Raw genomic sequence first — 19,308 nt, 5'->3', positions numbered from 1 at the left:
GCATGGGTCCACTTATACACAGATTTTTTTATATATATGCGCATAAATACAGTGTAGTACGGTAAATGTATTTTCTCTTCCTTATGATTTTCTCAATAGCATTTTCTTTTCTCTAGCTTACTTTATCATAAGAATACAGCATGTAATACACATAACATACAAAATGTGTTAATTGACTGTTTATGCTATCAGTAAGGCTTTTAGTCAAAACTAGGCTATTTAGTAGTTAATTTGGGGGGGGGGGAGTCAAAAGTTACACATGAATTTTCAACTGCACAAAGGACTGGTCCCTCTAACTCTTGTGTTGTTCAAGGGTCAACTGTATTTGCACATATGAACAAACTCCTTAAAATAACATTTCATATCGCCCATGTAATTATTCTGTATGTTACAGTTTACTGACTGGCAGCTACAATATGCTCTTCGTATAAAGTTATATTCAGACAAACTTTAATTCTTACTTGGAACAGCTTCTAAACAATAAACCCACTAGGTTTCTCATTCTGCTACTGGTAATGATAATCCTTTATCCGGAGCACCTTTCTTTCCTCCAAATGGCACAAAGTTTGGGATAGAGTTACATAGTAAAAGAAAGCAATTTCTCCCACCAAAGAAGCATGAGATAGATAGCAGGCCTTGGCAGGCCTTGGCATATGCTCAAATTCTGTTGTTACTCAATTCATTGCTTGTTTTCATTTGAAAGTCTTCTCTGAACGTGTTCCTTATAACTTTTAAAACTTCTTTTCATACTTCTGTTTTCAATGGCCTCTTATAGGCTTACAGATGGAGATCTGTTTCCCTTATCCTCATGGGTCACCAGTGTTCTTGTTTTTCTTTGTAGAAGAGGAGGGGAGAGTGAACAAAATAGCTCTGTTGTTTAAGATCTTTTATACACATTCCTTAATCTTTGGAGCTTTCTCTAAACCTCAGCTGTATGGTGGTATGTTAGGAATTTCTTTCTGGAGTTTTGAAGAATGTACCCTAAATAATGGAAAAGTTGTAGAATTTGAAGACACTGTGAAAAGTTATGTTTGATCCCAAACTCACTGGCAAGGGTTATGGTTTTTATTTTGTATAGGTAGGTTACAAGTTACCCCAAGCATGCGTGATTTGTTATGTTATTAGATTACTTCCTTTGTAACATTATCAGAACACATAATTGTCCTGGCCTCTTTAGCTTAATGAAATGGAGTTCCCCCCAATGATAAGAGTTTCATACACCATACAGGTAGGAAGAAGAATTCTTTTCAGCAGACTCTGGCCTTGTAGCACTCTTAACAAGTGATACTATCAATGGTTTATTACATTTCTCTCTATTCCAAAGAAACAAATATACCATGATAATATTATGCATAAAGAAATAATGTCTCAATGGGACAGCGACTGATGGCTGTGGTGACTGGTCATGTTCAAATGAAACCTACAGGAAAAGGTTGATTTATCTTTTTTTTTTTTAACTATGAACAAGACTGAGATCAGATGATACTGAAAAAAAGAACTATAGGATCAGCAAAGTCAAGAAGTTTAGAAGCTAATTAATACAATGGTAGAAATCCATGAGAGATAATTAGAGAACTGAGATAGACATTGATTGCACTTATAGCTTTGCTTTAGCTTGCAGGACAGTACTTATTTTAAGAGAGCTGGAGAATTACCAATATACATATATGAGGGAAAAAATCTGAAAACATTGTTCTTATGACTCTAAGTTTAGGGTGATTTGTAAACTTTTTAATTAAAAAATTATTGAAGAAGAAACATCTGAAATAGAACAGGGAACAGGTTCCTCAAGTAACTTAGCAGTTTTCAGTAGCACCAACTATTACAGTAAAAACAAAGATTTCCAATCTTAGAACTTGGCAGGTGAGTGAGTAACAGATTTCTCAATATAATGTTTTGATTTGAGGAAAATAAATGGATTTGTGATTTTCTCTTTTGCCTATTTCACATCCAGTCACATATTTTATTACCCACTTGAGAGGTTGATTACAAATAATTTTAATTAAAATAATTCTTGGTTCTCTGTTCACTGAACAATTTCCTAGGCCTTTGCTTCTTTTGAGATCTATAATGTAGTCAAAGGCTGCAAAAATGAGCATATCCTTGAATACGCTGCTATTAAGATATATGTAGGCCTGTGCATGTGTGTTTGAAATGGAAGAGAGGACCTAATTAAGAAGTTGAGGGTTTTACTGTTAGCGTCTCTTTCTGAATGTTATTGGTTTCTGTCATTTTATTAACTTCTCTCAACTTTTTGATTTTACTGATTGCAAATGTTGGGAAGAAGGTGCAGAGTTGTTTGAGATATTTTTACACCCTACAGTGTACCATCTTAGGTCTTTTTAAGTGCAATGAATGTTGTATTAATGAGGGCTGTTGTCAACACTGTGCCAGTAAAACAAGAAAAGGTACTCTTAGATATTTTTTAAAACATAAATTAGCTATGTAATTGGGCTATATAAAATGCATTTAAAAGAATAAATTTTCCACTAATAAAATGTTTTTGAGTTGCCTGGAGTCTACCTTAAGTTTGCTCTTCCTCATAGTCTTTATACAGGCCTTGCAAATATTCTTATTCACTTGCTCAATGTAAGTAACCATGTGGGCCTTAGGAGTAATAAAGACTATGAATTTACTTCGCAAGCATATGTCTCCTGAGGTTAAAGCAGGTAGAAAAAATACTAAGTAAGTAAATTTCTGAAAAATTATTTGCAAGGCTGCTTTAACACACATTACAAAATGAAAACAGATGGTCTTTAGGATTTGCATTGTATTAACAAGGAAATTAAAACCCAGAACACTAAGGGTATTTTATACATAGTGACAAAGGGATACAAGCCAACATCTCAGAGGATATGGTATTTTGCCCTCACAAAGTAAATTGTGAAAATGCCAGGTTTCTACAATATTACCTGTTGCAGAATGAGGTCATCTAACGCAGTAAATCCTCTTAGTTATCTTTCTTCAAAGGGCCAAATTTCCTTACTTTTTGTACATTGATACTTAGAATGCAGTACAGTTTGTTGGGAAGTATTTTATGCCTAAAACTCTTAAATAATTTCAAACATCAGTGTAATTGCCCTTGATTATTAACATAATTTAAAAAATCATTGGTAAGGGCATCCCCGGTGGCTCAGCGGTTTGGCACCGCCTTCAGCCCAGGGCATGATCCTGGAGACCCGGGATCAAGTCCCACATCGGGCTCCCTGCATGGAGCCTGCTTCTCCCTTACCTGTGTCTGCCTCTCTCTCTGTGTCTCTCATGAATAAATAAATAAAATCTTTAAAAAAAAATAAAAAAAAAATCATTGGTAAAAGTTTTTTAATGACACATATGGTTGGAATAATCTTAATTGTTTAGGAATGGCATAAAAATAACCACACCCTTTGGTTGTGGTTATTTCATATTAAGCCAATTCAGTAAACATTCTGCCTCCATAAATATGATAATCCTCTGAAAAAAATCCCCTTATACTACTATAGACTTGGTGGCTTGACTTAAGTAAGTTTCTCTATCAGAAGAAAAAAAATTACTTCTTTAAAATTGCCATTCTTCTTTAGAAATCACTTCTTTTCTCAGTTATGGTCTCAGATAAAACATATTAGGCCTATTCTGTGTCAGCGAAGATTTTCACTTAATTTAAAATGTTTTATCTTTCTTTTCTTTCATATTAAACTAGGTTCACCTGTCCATCTATCCACTTAGTCATCCAACATTGACTAAGTGCCTACCATGTTAAGCACTATGACTAAAAAATATTAATATACAGTTTCCTGCCTTAAGAGACATGTATTATTCAAGGTGCTAGCAGGGAAACAAAAGAATTCAGTGAAAGGACAATTTATAGAAGTATGTGCAGAGGTGAAGAATCATCAAGAAATGTTAAGGTGTCCATGGACTGGCAAATATGAGAAGCCTATACCATTCTCAGGCCTAAAGTATGTAAGGGAAGAAATGGTGCTAGCAGCATTCAAGGAGGGCTGGACCAGGGCAGCAGGGCCATTAGGCAGAAGAATACAGCCAGAAACACCACATGAAGACAGAAAGTAGAGAAAGAAATATTCTGACTTCTCTTTCATCTTTTATTCTCCTGTCTGGAACTCTCATTGGCAAAATCCAATAGAAGGCCAGTGGGCAAGAATCTGACTAATGCAGTCTAAGATCCATATTAGGGCAGAGATTGAATTGAAGGAGTAAGAAGCAACTTGCAATGATTCCTGCCTCCTGGAATTCATTCCTGTGTGTAATATTCTACCCTTAAAGGTAAGCTGACCATAGGCACAAACTTCTGATGAAAATAATGTAACAACAGTGTTAAAATATCCTTCCATGATATGGTTCTATCCTCACTTTCATCTTGAGCCTCCATCTTGGATATTCTGTTGTTCTCTTACTTGCTCATTCTATGGGAAGCCAGTTGCCATGTTATGAACTTCCCTATGGAGAGTCCCACATGAAAATGAAATAAGAAAAGTTTCCAGCCTAGCAAGTAACTAAGGTCTCAGTCCAACAGCCACATGAGGAACTGTATACTGTCAATATCCATGTGAGTGAGCTTGGAAGTGGGTCCTTCACTAGTCAAGTCTTTTGGATGAGGCTTTATTGGTTACTTACAGTCTCAGCTTCTAATTCAATGGATAGTGACTATATTTCCTGGCAGAAATTGTCCTACCCTGCAAATTAGAACTCCTAAAGCTTCCGAACCCTTAAATGAAATTTAAGATATAAAAGTGTTGTGCCCAAGATCGTGTATCCGAGAAACCGCCAAGGAGCCGACTCCGATGCAAACACAAGAGGGTTTATTTACAAGCTTGAGCTTGGGTCCAAGTATACCCGACACAGTGGAGCAGGGACTTGGACCCCGAGACTCAGAGGCTTAGCAACTTTATAGGGGCCAGTGGCCAATGGGATCCGCAGAAAGTTGCACAGTCATGCTAGTCCACTGAGCTGGATTTCCGATTAGGGTGTGTCCTGGTCTCTGACTAGGGCGAGGCAGTGCCCTAAGTAATAAGCAGGTCAGCACAAGGCGGGTGCAGCCCAAAATAGAGTCAGTCCTGCTCTGCTTGTCCAGGGGTAGGGGATTTTGTTAAATTTCCTGGGTCCCACAAAAGTGAGAGAGGTAGCTCCCACCTCCACTTTTTGGTTCCTCAACCTCTATATTCTGGCTATGGGAGGATGGCAACATGTGTCTTTTGTTAGTTGAAAGCATTTACTAAATTCACCAGTGGTTGTTTCTTTTCTTTTGGGGTGTAGGGGGAAAAGGAGAAGGGGGGAGAGAATCCCAAGCATGCTACATGCCCAGTGCAGAGCCTGACACAGGGCTCTATCTCACAAACCTGAGATCAAGGCCTAAGCAAAACTAAAGAGTCAGATATTTAACTGACTGAGCCACCCAGGCACCCCAACCAGTGGTTGTTTCTAAGTTAGGACCTCAGCTGAGAAAAATGTCTATTTGAAAATATATTCAGAAACTGTATGAATAACCACAGGATGGGTCTGTAGACTTATCAGAACCACTATCAGAACAGAGGCAAGATTTCACTTATCACTTGACCTCCATAAGTCCATAATCTGACTACTGGACCATGATGTTGTTTTATATCCTAAGAACTAGCATTATCTCAGAGTCACTATCTAAAAACCTCCAAAAGCCTGAGAATTCCACCTCCTCCCTTCCTGCTGCCCAAATTATCCTGGTAAGTATCTCCGTACGTTTACTTGAAAAAGCCATGAACCTCATTTGTGGCCATATTGCAGGCCACATTCTTCCTCAAAAGAACCTGGCCCTGCTCCTTAATTAAGGGGTCTCAGTTCTGTGAATTGCCTTAAGTCTGGGAACTGGGTACGAGGCTAAGAAGAATTCCCTCTGTGACAATTTAAGTCAGTTTTTATTTTATATAAATCAAGAAACACCTTATAAAGTTGCTCATCTCTTTAATTCCCAGTAACCTTATGATCATTTAGTCATAGGCACATGCCCATGCTAGTCAAAACACTCTGATTACCATTCTGGAAACTACATCTTTTTAGGATAATTGTGCCACCTTGTCTCACTGTAAGAACAGACATGTGGCCCTATCATTATTTTCTGTTCAAACCAGGGAGTTTATTTTCATGGCAATTACCCATATCCATCATTAGCTGTTAGAGACAGCCCCCTCAGAGATTTTCAAGGATGTGGCTATTCCCCTTACCAATGCATTTTAATATGCTTTGAATGAAAGAAGTGGCCTCAGTATCTTCTGGGGATAACAAAGGTGGGAGGACAGTAGAGCAAGCTGAATATTTCAGATCTGTTCTAACATTCTCATTTCTCTAAGGTATCAAACTTCTTTTCCTACATTATATCAGGGTAGGTCTGTAATCTCAATCTCACTGACCACAGGCAACTGTTAAGTCCAGGCTTCCATATCAGCCAATTATTAGATTCACTCCCAACTCTCCTGGCTAAAATACTAAATCTCAAATTCCAGTAGAGGTCACAGACATACATTTCGCATATTCCAGTGGTTCTCAAACTTTATTTTTTTTAAACTTTTTTTTTATTAAAGATTTTGTTTATTCATTCACGAGAGACACAGAGAGATAGAGAGAGAGGCAGAGACACAGGCAGAGGGAAGCAGGCACCATACAGAGAGCCCAAGGTGGGACCCTATCCAGGGTCTCCAGGATCACGCCCTGGGCTGCAGGTGGCGCCAAACCGCTGCGCCACCGGGGCTGCCCGGTTCTCAAACTTTAATATGTACCAGAATCACCCAGAAGATGAATTAAAACAATTTCTGAGCCCCATGCCCTAGAGTTTCTGACTCATTTAGTCTAGGATAAGACTTGGGAATTTGCATTTCTAACAAATTCTCAGGTGATAACTGATGCTGGCTGGCCCAACAACCACACTTTGAGAACTAATTCAATCTTATAGGTCATTCATCTGAAACTACTCTCTTTAAAATTCAACCTAATGCCTGCCTTCCAGATTCTTGCTTATACAAATTGGTAAAATGATCTCCTCCTGGAGCAGATGTTGCAATTTTCCTTCAGGGTTATACTGGTATTTAATTTTCTTTAGGGCCCTAAAGGCAATAAGGGGTATTGAATGAGGGAGGAGTGTCTTGAGAACAGACATTACTGAAGTTTCCCTTTAGGAAAAACTGGTTTTTCAGATATTGAAAGAGAGCTGCTTTCACTCTCAAGGCAAGTTCTAGACATTTGGAAGTTCTAAATTCTTAGCCTCACCTATGCCTGTCCAAATGTCCCATCCTAAGTGTCAGTGTCTTACTTCTTCCCAACAAATGCCCCTACCCTAATATAAGACACATGAATTCTAAATGTGGACCCAGGCTAGAAAATCTTCCTTAAAACTTCCATAGAAACTTTCTGATATTCCTTTCATGTTTTGGCTTAAGAATTCAAGCACTAAGCTTCACTTTTTCTTTCTTATAAGCTTTACAATAAACAGATAGCCAACCCATCTCTAAATCTTTTTCTTTTTTAAGATTTTTATTTATTTATTCATGAGAGACATAGAGAGAGAGGCAGAGACACAGGCAGAGGGAGAAGCAGGCTCCGTGCAGGGAGCCAGACGCGGGACCTGATCCTGGGTCTCCAGGATCCCGCCCTGGGCTGAAGGTGGCACTAAACCGCTGAGCCACCAGGGCTGCCCTCTAAATCTTTTAATCATCATTGCTGCCATAGTGATCAAGTGCCACAAACACATTATCTCCTAATGTCTTGCCCCAGTTGACATTCCACCCAGTACCAATACCAGTGATTATTTAAATAATTGTGTTGTCTCTGCATGCCATGAATTACATTTTATGACTTCTCTTCTTCACTTAATTATCTACTCAATAAACTTGTTCAATCTAAGTCACTTCATTTTTGCATACCAATACGATCTCTTTCATAATTGCTTCCCCAATTACTTTGCTTTTCAGTATTCTTCACAGGAGTTCAAAATATGGTTTAGAGATATTTATATAAATAACTGAAAGTTCCTTATGATAATATTCAATGGCAAGGTAACTTGTTGAGGAAAATAATTTCGTAAAAAATAAGAAGAGCAGCCTGCATCTAAGCATCCATATTACTTTGCTTTTAGTATCTTTATTCATCATATATCTTTAAGCACTTCCTATGCACCAGGAAATAAACAGGAACTGGGAATATACATCAATAAAGAGATGTGTACATTCTTCTGTTTGCCCTCCCAAGACCCATCCCTCATCTTTCTATGCTTTGCTCTGTGCCTGTAAGGGGCTGATCTCTGTGAACTGTATCTATAGGCTTCCTGATCCTCTGACTTTCTGTAAGAGTCAGTCAGTGGGCGGCCCTCGTAAAAGATGGCAGAGCAGATGGAGAAAGAGATCAGGGTATTTCTTCTTGAGGGATTTCCCTTTTTTGGTGCACTATTGTGGTAGTCGTTGTACCCCTCTATAACTGCAGCTCCTATTGAGTGGCCCCTCTTCTATTGCTCTAGTCTGTTTTTTTTTGTTTTAAGATTTTACTTATTTATTCATGAGAGAGAGAAAGAGAGAGAGAGGCAAAGACATAGGCAGAAGGAGAAGCAGGCTCCATGCATGGAGCCTGATGCAGGACTCGATCCCAGGACCCCAGGCTCACAACCTGAGCCAAAGGCAGACACTTGACCACTGAGCCACACACGTGCCTCACTCTAGTCTTTAAAAAAGATCTAATGATACCATTTAATTCCTCTTCAGACATACAGGTACTATTATCTTCACGGCATTGCGAGTACCTCAACAACCCTGGGTGATTACTTAATCTTGCCCATAACACACATACACACACCAAATCCTTTCATTTAATTTCTTTTAAATTCCAGCTTCCTGCCATTAGCTTGATTGGTACAATGAAACAGGACATTCTTTGCCTTTGTGAAACTGAGATTGTAGTAGAGAATATAGACATTAAATATATTATAACTGGAAAGCACAAGGTGCAGTGGGTCCACTAGAGGTATATTGCCCAGCCTCCCATATCCAGGAAGGTTTATTGTTTGAGATGTTAAATATCACATAGCCAAGAGTAGAGAGGTAAGTACATGTATATTTAAGTTTTGGCAAATAGTCTTCTGTGTGTTTGCATCAAAGAGATCTGTGAACTAAAACTATTTGAGAATCTTGAAAAGTGACTTTAAGGAAAAACATTTGCTATTTTTGGAAGTGTTAAGGTAAATTTGCCTTATTCAATTTCACAGTTAATTCTCTTTGATCTAACACCTTTAGAAGCCATTCCTACACATGCTGGCCAGGTTGCTATCCATGTAAATTGGCAGGATTATCTCTTCCCTGAGATAACTCAGTGGCCTCCTAATTTTAGTGATCTCTAAAATCTCAGCGGTTTGCAATTAGAAAGTTTTACTTCTCAATGGTGGTAAGAGTCCAGACAGCTAAGGGCTCTGTTTCAAGACCTAAGCTTGTAGAGCAATAGCTGATGATTGCCAGTCTTTTGAGAGAGAGAAAAGAGAATCAATGAACTATGTGCTGGCTCTTAAGGACTCTTCCCAGAAGTGAATTGTTACCTCTGTTTATTTCATTGGCCAAAATAAATCACATGATCACCAGGCAGTGATCAATGGTCTCTCAACCAGGAACTCCAAGGGAAGGAAACTAGGAAATTTAATGAAGAAGGAAACTAGGAAATTTAGTGAACAGGAATAAAAGCTACTACATTTACCAGGTAGAATTTTGCCACTGGACAGAAATCAGGTAGTCTTGAAGAGTCTTGGTCATTCTTAGGAAACAAAAGTATTTTCCATGAGATACAAAACTAACATTGAATATATAATTAATAATGTATTAAGTTAAAACTTCACCTTTTATTTATTTTTTTTTAAAGATTTACTTATTTATTTATGATAGGCATAGAGAGAAAGAGAGGCAGAGATTCAGGAGGAGGGAGAAGCAGGCTCCATGCCAGAAGCCTGATGCGGGACTCGATCCCGGGACTCCAGGATCGCGCCCTGGGTCAAAGGCAGGCGCCAAACCACTGAGCCACCCAGGGATCCCCCAAAACTTCACTTTTTATTTTAACAAATATTTGAGAGAAATATTTGAGAGAAATATTCTTCCTAAATATTTTTATTATCAATATTTTAAAATATTAAATCAAATTAATATCCACTACAGTTTTCCAAAGAATTTCTTATCTGCACAAAGCATTCATTTTTCCAGGTCAAAATACAAAATTACATGTACTCAAAATAACTGTGTTAATATTATTTGGTACATGTACAAACAAAAGTTAAATGTGGAAAATTTAAAATAAATGTTTGGTAGGAGATATAGAAGAATATTCTTCAATTTTTGGAATTATAATGCCAATTGCATGATAAATTATTCTAAGTTTTCACTGTCTGTTATTATCATCAAACATCCCTCATTATTTTGATACCATTGATATCTTTATTTTATTTTATTTTTTATTATTTTTTAAAGATTTTATTTATTTATTCATGAGAGACACAGAGTGGCAGAGACACAGGCAGAGGGAGAAGCAGGCTCCATGCAGGGAGCCCGATGTGAGACTCAATCCCAGGTCTCCAGGATCACGCCCTAGGCCTACGGGAGTGCTAAACCACTGAGCCACCCGGGCTGCCCCCCATTGATGCCTTTATACTAAATTTTGCTTGCCTAAAAATCTTACCTATTTCATTTCTGTCATGTTTTTTATTGCAGACAAATTAAATCATACCAACTATATGTTCTCCTTCCTCACTTCTGAATAGTTCAAATATCACTTATTCTTCATGTATATGCACATGTTCAAATAATAGATAAGAAATGAAAAACAGTATTAGAATTATGTACACACATAATCCAAAATACACACTGCTAAACACAATAAAATTTTAATATCCTGGGTTCTATAAAAAAAAAAGCAATGCCAATGTACAGAAATCTTGATGAAATAAAAGCTCAAAGAGAAAAGGGCCATAAATAAAATGCTGTTCTATCAAATTATAATGTATTCTATAATTGCAATGAAAATGTTCCAAGTTTAAATTCTCCTTTCATATGCTAGTTTTTCCAGTTCTTCTTGGAAATTGCTCTACTTCAAAGAAATACAGGTTTTCCATTTAAATAAACTAGTTTATTTAACTATTCCTGCTGCCATTGAGTCACCATTTAGAATTTAGTTTGCTGGACTTTTGGATTCATCTAATTACTCAGAAATACACAGCTGGACAGAGGAAGTTATTCATAAGACTTTTCCAGAGCCATGAGATATTGCTATGAATGATTACAGGCTGTATATATTCCATGATGAAAAAGAAATGACAGATGGGCATGACGTTTACAATGCTCCCAATATTTTCAAAGCTGTAGTTGACCACTTTCAAATGATTGATTTAGAATCTAGGGCATATATGTGTTTGGACAATATTTTAAAGGAATAAAAATAGGTGTAACATTGAACCTGATGTCATCACATTTTAAGCTCATTTTACAGAGAAGTACTTAATGAAGAAAATCACTGGTTAAATATGTCTTCTCTACATTTCTTGAGAAATGTTCTTTTTCAGTTAGATTCTCTAAGGAAGACTTATTTTTTTTAATGCATTATTATTACAGCTCTTGAAATTCAGAATGTGTGAGAGTATACACTATTACTTTTTCAAAATTACAGAGTAGACAGATTTATGATTCTAAAACATATAATCTGGCTTGAAAGTCAGGAACCTGAGTTCTAGTCCCAGCTTGGCCACTAACACACTGTGCAGCCAAGCACTAATTACCTGATATATCTATGTGTCTGTTCTTTCTTTAGTAAATTGAAAAGAAAATATTTTCTTCCACCTGTTTCAAAGGGATATTATTAGGATATATTAGAGCTTGTCAAAAGATGATCCATAATTACACATTAATGTTATAAAACTATATATCCCATCAGACCAGAATATCTTTCTAAATAAGAATAACAATGAACAAAATTTTAAAGAAAGTTTCTGGAAAGAAACTTTTCGAATTGGGAATACGAAAAACATCAGTTTATCACTTAAACCTGTTAGTTCTATGATTCAATTTTTAGAGAAAAAAACATCTGGCAATGGAGATTGGAACTGGATGTCATCTCAGCTCCAGTGCACTGAATAGGTAACAATGAACTTCAGGAAGAATTTCATCCATTTCCAACTTGAGAGTAGGATCTGTAAAACTTAGTTACAAACTGGTGAAACCTAAGGGAGAGCGGGAAGTTATGAAATAGCTTGGAGACTAAATAGGTGGAGGATGGTGTCCTCAAAAAATAACAAACTGGTAGAAGTGTGAATTGGAGTAACTGGGTGGGAGTATGACATGTCACGATATTGATCTTAGTTTTGAATATGCTGGAAATATAGGTGTCCAGAGTTCTTTAAGCTTTTCAATCATATTTTGGAGGAGTTTCACTTAGCCATGTTAGCTAGAATCTGAAGCCCCCGTGTTCTTGATGGAGACCTCCAAAAAAACTTCATTCTTTACCACTCAGTAGTTAAAAAGAATGAGATAAATCTACAGGTAGTGATACAGATTAATGACCTAGATATATTTGGAAAAACAAAGTACACAGCAGTGAATAAGTATGCTCCCCTTGGTGAAAAATAAAAGTGATATATGTTTATATATTCATAAACTCATTCTGGAAAGATACAGAAAAATAGGTAATATGTTGCCTCACAGGAAGGCATCTGGGGAACAGGGGGTCTAAAGAAGCAGAGAGACTAATTTTATTCCTTGCTCTGAAAACCACATTTTTCTGATATGTATATAGTCACTTATTCCAGCTTTCTTTTGACCAGTATTTGCATAGTTATATATCTTTTTTGCATCCTTTGACTTTTAATTTGTCTGTGACTTCATATTTATACAGTGTTTCTTCTTATAAACAGGGTAGTTGGGTCTTGTTTTCTGGTTGAATCTTTCAACCTGCATTTTGAGTGTTTGGACATGAACATTCAATGTGATTATTGATATTGCTAGATTTAAATCTACCAGCTTGTTTTCTGTCTTATTTTTTTTTTCTTTGCCTTTTCCTCTCTTTTATCCTTGCCTTCTTTTGGACTGAGTTGTTTTTTTTGTTTTTTTTGTTTTTTTTTTTTTTTTAAGATTCTATTTATTTAAGAGAGACAGAGAGAGAGAGAACAAACAGGGGGAGTGGTAGGGGATGAAGGAAAAGTAGACTCTCCGCTGAACAGGGAGCCAGACACAGGGCTCAATCCCAGGACCCTAGATCATGACCTGAACTGAAGGCAGACACTTAACTGAGTGAGCCACCCAGGCACCCCTGGACTGAATATTTTTTTGTAGCAATCCATATTCATTCTTTTATGGTTTATTAGCTATAAATCCTTGTTCTATATTTGTAGTATTTGCTAGGAGTTTGCATGTGATAGATACTGGGACCAGTACATTTATATATACTTCATCTTTATTCTATAAGGTAAGCATGGTTATCTCTATTTTACAGATGAAGAAAGAACACCTTGCCAAAATTACAAATGACTATCTCAGAACCAGAATTCAAACTCAGGTATGCCCAACTCCAGAACATACTTTTAGGAAAACAATGGAATAGGTTTTCAAACTTTGATATAGTCAGAAGTCCACAAAAAGGACATAGGCTAAAAACTGAGTTGGATTATGTTTTAAATTGTTGAATATACACATGGAGACTGTAAAGGGATAAAGAGTCTACCTGTAAAGGGTTGTCAGAATTTGGAAATAAAATCAACATTACGGTACCATTATCTTTCTCTACAAAATTGAATATAGTAAAACAGAACAATGAAGAAATAGCTATCTGCAGAAGTAAAATCTTACCCTTAAGGCAAAGTTTTAAAATATGTTGCTGATAATATTAATGATTAATGCAAATTTTCTTTCAGACATTATAGCTGACTAGTGCCTGAAATCAATACAGTATTTGGAAATGTAAATGCAACTAAAGATGGTTTTGGAGGCTTTAGCTCCTCTAAAATGTCTAATAAGATCCTCAAACTCACAACTTAAATAAGAGTATGCTTACCATACAAATGCAGATTTAAGACAAGTCCTCTTGTCTTTTAAATGACTCTTAAAATGTCTTGGATATAGAATTCCAGAACCCCCATTGTTTGGGAAGAAGAATGAAAGAAAAGGATGTCCCACCAACGGCTACAGTCTCCTTCAAAGTTTAATTCCTATAGTATATATACATATACTTATTTTGAGAAAGTGAATTAATAGAATGTCATTTATCGAATAATAAAATCTGGCTCTACCTTACCAATAACTTACTGACAATTTAAGACATTAATTTCATATAAAATTTTTAACCAATTTTAAGTGAATAGTTTGACGAATTTTGGTAATTGCTTACTATCATATAACTACTGCTATTAGCAATATGTAGAACAGCACCTTCATTCTAAAGTTTCCTCAAGGTCTTTCCTCATCCCTGACCCCAGGCAACACTGATCCCCATTCCATCACTGGTAGCTTTGCCTTTTCTAGAATTCCATATAAACAAAATCATACTTAATGCAGTCTTGTGTTTGACTTCTTTCACTTAGCATGCTTTTAAAATTCATCCATGTTGTCGTGTACATTTCTGAGCAGTATTCCATGATATAAATATACCATTTGTTTATCCACTCACCTGTAATGGAGATTTGGGTTCCTTTGGTTTTCAGCTATTATAAATAATGCTGTTGTGAATATTCACGTACACATTTTTTTTTTACGTGGAAATATGTATTTATTTCTCTGGAGTAAATACCTAGGACTGGAATTGCTGGGTCATAAGGTACAGTGTGTTTAACTTTATAGGGTGCTGTCAAACTGTTTTACAGAGAGGCTGTGCCATTTCTGCACTCCTACTAACAATGTATTAAAGTTTTAGTTGATTCATATCCTCGTCAACACTTAGTATTGCCAGTCTTTGTAACATTAGTTATTTTTGTGAGTATGTATTGGTATCTCATTGTAGTTTTCATTTATCAAGCAATGTTCCAATGAAAGAGTATTTCTAATTTGTGTTTTCCTGTTGGCAAAAGAATCAGCTCACTCATACCCATTCTGGTTTATTAGTGTGTGTGAAGGTGTATAGCTTCATACGTAGCTACATATGAATGCAGTTTCATGTAGCTTCCATCAGTTCCCTACAATCTGATCTTCACTGGATGAATAGCAAAGTTGATTTTGGGAATCTCTACAGCTGAAGAGTAGATTCTATACTTTTCTGTAACTTCATTGTAGAATTGGCTACCTATAAGACTTACCCTGAAGCAATCAGGTATCCTGCCTCTCTTCCCTCCTTCCATTCTACCTATCAACTGTTCATCCATCATCAGTAACTCTATTTACAAAAATATGTTAATTTTAGAAAATGAAATAATATAGAAAGGTATATATAGGAAAGCAAAAAAAAAAAAAAAAAAAGATTCAATTTTAACACCCAAAGACTACCACTACCACGTTGATGATTCTTTTCCAGATTTCTCTTTATGTAAAATAAAAATAGATTCTATGATTATGATGGTCTCTTTAATTTAACCCTTACAACAACAATGTGGGGTAGGTCATATTTTAATCCCATTTTACAGATAACAAAACTAAAAAAAGAAAGTTTCAGTAAACTGCCTCAAATTACAAAGTTTAGTAAATAGCAGTTCTGACATTCAAACTGAGGGAGTCTGACTCCAGAGTGCAAGTACTTAACTGTACTGTCTCCACATATATGCCTATGTATATGTATATGTATATGTATATGTATATATATGTATGTATTTTTGTATGTGAATGCTATCATATTTTATCCCATGCTAATATTTACATAGTAACAAATATGCATACACATCACCCTTATAATGACTGAATAATCTTCTACCGTGTAGGTATACTATAGTAACATTTACCATGGCACATTTATTTAACCAATCTCCTAATTATTGATATTCATTTTGTTTTCTTTTTTTAAAAAAGATTTTATTTATTTTAGGGAGACAGCAAGTACAGCTGGAGGGGCAGAGGGATATGGGGAGAGAATCTCAAGCAGACTCTGCACGGCGATGCGGGACTCAATCTCACAACCCAGAGATCACAACCTAAGCTGAAACCAAGAGTCAAATGCTCAACCGACTATGCCACCCTTTACTATTTTTAATGCCATAAACAGCATCACAAGGAACATTTTAGTATATACACCTCTGTATTATTGTCCAATTTCTTCCTTAAGATAAATTCCTAGAGATGGGAATGCTTAGAGTGTATGCACATTAAAGATTTAATGCATAATGTATAGTCCCACATTGCCCGCTTAACAGCTGTACTTACTTTTCCTGCACTGAGCATGAAACTGTTCCTTTCCCCTTGTGCTTGCCAACGTTTGTATCTATCTTCCTCAGTTTTTCTTTATTTTTTTTTTAAATCTTTGCTAACCTGAAAGTTAAGAAATTATATTACATGGTTATTTTATTTCATTCTTTAATAATGGGGCTAAATATTTAGTCTTTTTAAATATATAAGTAATGCACATATATTCATCTAAGTCAAACAATACAGACGTCAATGAAGTGAAAAGTAGAAGTCCCATCTCCTGTTTTTTTCATCAGAATTTGTATCGTTGTAACAGTTTGGCATATAACTTTGTAGAGGCTTTTATATCTACTTACACATTTATATATAATGTGTATATATGTATATGCATATGTATGTATGTTTAATTTACCTTCAGTGCAAATAGAAACATCTGCAATTTGCTTTTTATGCTGAAAATATATCTAAAGAAGGTTTCGTATTTCTTTAATTGTTACACAGTATTTCAGTGTGTGGAGGACCATAATTTATCCTGTTCTGACACCCGGCTTCCCTTCAGCCTCGCACTGCGCGCCACCACTGCCGCCGCGCTGCAGCCACAGGCGCCGCCGCCCGCCCGCGCCAGCCCGCGAGGCCTCGGGTACCCAGCCCCGGCCAGGCCCTGCCGCCGCTGTCCAGTCAGTTCGCTGCTACTCCCGTGGGTCACACGAGACAGAGGAGGAGTTTGATGCTCGCTGGGTGACATACTTCAACAAGCCAGATATTGATGCCTGGGAATTGCGTAAAGGGATGAACACACTTGTTGGCTATGATCTGGTTCCAGAACCCAAAATCATTGATGCTGCTTTACCGCACGCAGACAGTTAGTTACGTGATTTTGCTAGTGCAGTTCGCATCCTAGAGGTTGTGGGTTTTGTTTGTTTGTTTGTTTATTCATGAGAGACACACACACAGATAGATAGATAATAGATAGATAGATAGATAGATAGATAGATAGATAGATAGATAGATAGATAGAGAGAGAGAGAGAGAGAGAAAAGGCAGAGACACAGGCAGAGGGAGAAGCAGGCTCCACGCAGGGAGCCCGATGCGGGACTCAATCCTGGGTCACTATGATCACGTCCTGGGCTGAAGGCGGCGCTAAACCGCTGAGCCACCGGGCTGCCCCCGCATCCCAGAGGTTGTTAAGGACAAAGCAGGACCTCGTAAGGAAATCTACCCCTATGTCATCCAGGAACTTAGACCAACTTTAAACGAACTGGGAATCTCCACTCCAGAGGAACTGGACCTTGACAAAGTGTAAACCCCATGGATGGGCTTCTCAAGGATTTATTCATAATGCTACTTGATTGTAAATAATCACCTGGAAATACTGATGATAACATATTACCTTATTTGAACAAGTTTTCCTTTATTGAGTACCAAACCATGTAATGGTAATTTGGACTTTAATAAAAGGGAAGTGAGTTTGAACTGGAAAAAAAAAATGAATCCTGTTCTGTTGATGAAATTTAAGTTAAATATATTATATTTTATATTTATATTTTTTATAAATATATATATTTAAAGATTTATTTATTCATGAGAGACAGAGAGAGAGAGTCAGAGACATAGGCAGAGGCAGAAGCAGGCTCCATTGCAGGGAGCCTGATGTGGGATTTGGTCCCAAATCCTGGGATCACGCCCTGAGCTACCAGGCATCTTTAATATATATTTTTATATAATATATAAAAAATAATAAAATATAAATATATATGTATATATATTTAGTTCCTACTACAATTCCAGGACTGTTCTATATATGAATAATACAAAGTCCCTGTCCTGATAAGATTTCCATTTTGCAAATGTTTCAGTGCATATTCTTGTACATTTTTACACATATATCAGACAAAAATATTTCTGTAACAAATTATATAAGAATTAAACATTTTTAAAAAAGATATTTCATTTATTTATTCATGAGAGAGCCAGAGAGAGAGAGAGAGAGAGGCAGAGACACAGGCAGAGGGAGAAGCAGGCTCCATGCAGGGAGCCTGACATGGGACTCGATCCCGGGTCTCCAGGATCACGCCCTGGGATGAAGGTGGTGCCAAACCACTGAGCCACCTGGGCTGCCCAAGAATTTAAAATTTTGATAAATAAACATAATAGGCCATGAATTAATGCTAGTTGAATAAAGGAATAAAGATTGCTCTCTAAAGCTAAATTATAAAATTAATAATTAGCAGATATTTTATTTGGGGTGCAAAGTGATTACAATTTTAAAAATTAGTTTCTAACATTAAAGGAAAGGGGTTAATTGGGGTGCCTGGGTGGCTCAGTCGTCAGGTAAGTGTCTGACTTTGGCTTAGGTCATAATCTCAGGGTCTGGGGATAAGGACTATGATGGGCTCTGCACTCAGCAGGGAGTCTGCTTCTCTCTCTGCCCCTTCCCCCACTTGTGTGGATACTCTCTCTCTCTCTCAAATAATTTTTTTTTTTAAGGAGTTAGCTAAAATGAAGACTTCTGTCAGCTCTTGGAAAATCAGAAGGTCTGGTAACATTGGGTCCACATTTGTTCAGGGCAGCTGGAGCCAAGTGAAGAGTGAGCAGTGGTTTGCCATGGTCCTCACCATCCTGTACCATCTTATACCACCAACCTCTACTGGAACAAGTGAGGAATGAGCAGTGGTTTGCCACGGTCCTCACCATCCTGTACTGTTTTATATGGCCACTTTACTCATTTATATTACCTGCCTGACTCCTATAGCTTTTGAACATGATGTTATCAATTATGAATAAAAAAGGTATGTAAAAGACACAGAATGACTCTCAGGCCTGCAATCTTTAACAATGACCTCATACAATATATTAATTCATTAATACAACAATTTGTGTCTTTCAGAAAAAGGGTTGGTCAGCTTGGAAGCATAGGAAAAGTAGATTCGGCAGGTGAATCATGACATTGTCCTTCCAAACATATTGGAAATAGGATATTTTAGCCAAATACCCAGCTGACTATTTTGGTGGC

General features: G+C 36.9%; 1 pseudogene; it reads left to right on the top strand.

The window, feature by feature from the left end:
- Positions 1–15,547: 15,547 nt before the first annotated feature.
- Positions 15,548–17,771, top strand: LOC100687186 (annotated as a pseudogene).
- The last annotated feature ends 1,537 nt before the right edge of the window (positions 17,772–19,308 follow it).

The sequence above is a fragment of the Canis lupus genome, chromosome 30 (assembly GCF_011100685.1).
Source record: "Canis lupus familiaris isolate Mischka breed German Shepherd chromosome 30, alternate assembly UU_Cfam_GSD_1.0, whole genome shotgun sequence".
NCBI lineage: Eukaryota > Metazoa > Chordata > Mammalia > Carnivora > Canidae > Canis > Canis lupus.
The sequence above is the reverse complement of the archived record's forward strand: the minus strand, read 5'-3'. Positions and strand labels throughout refer to the sequence as shown.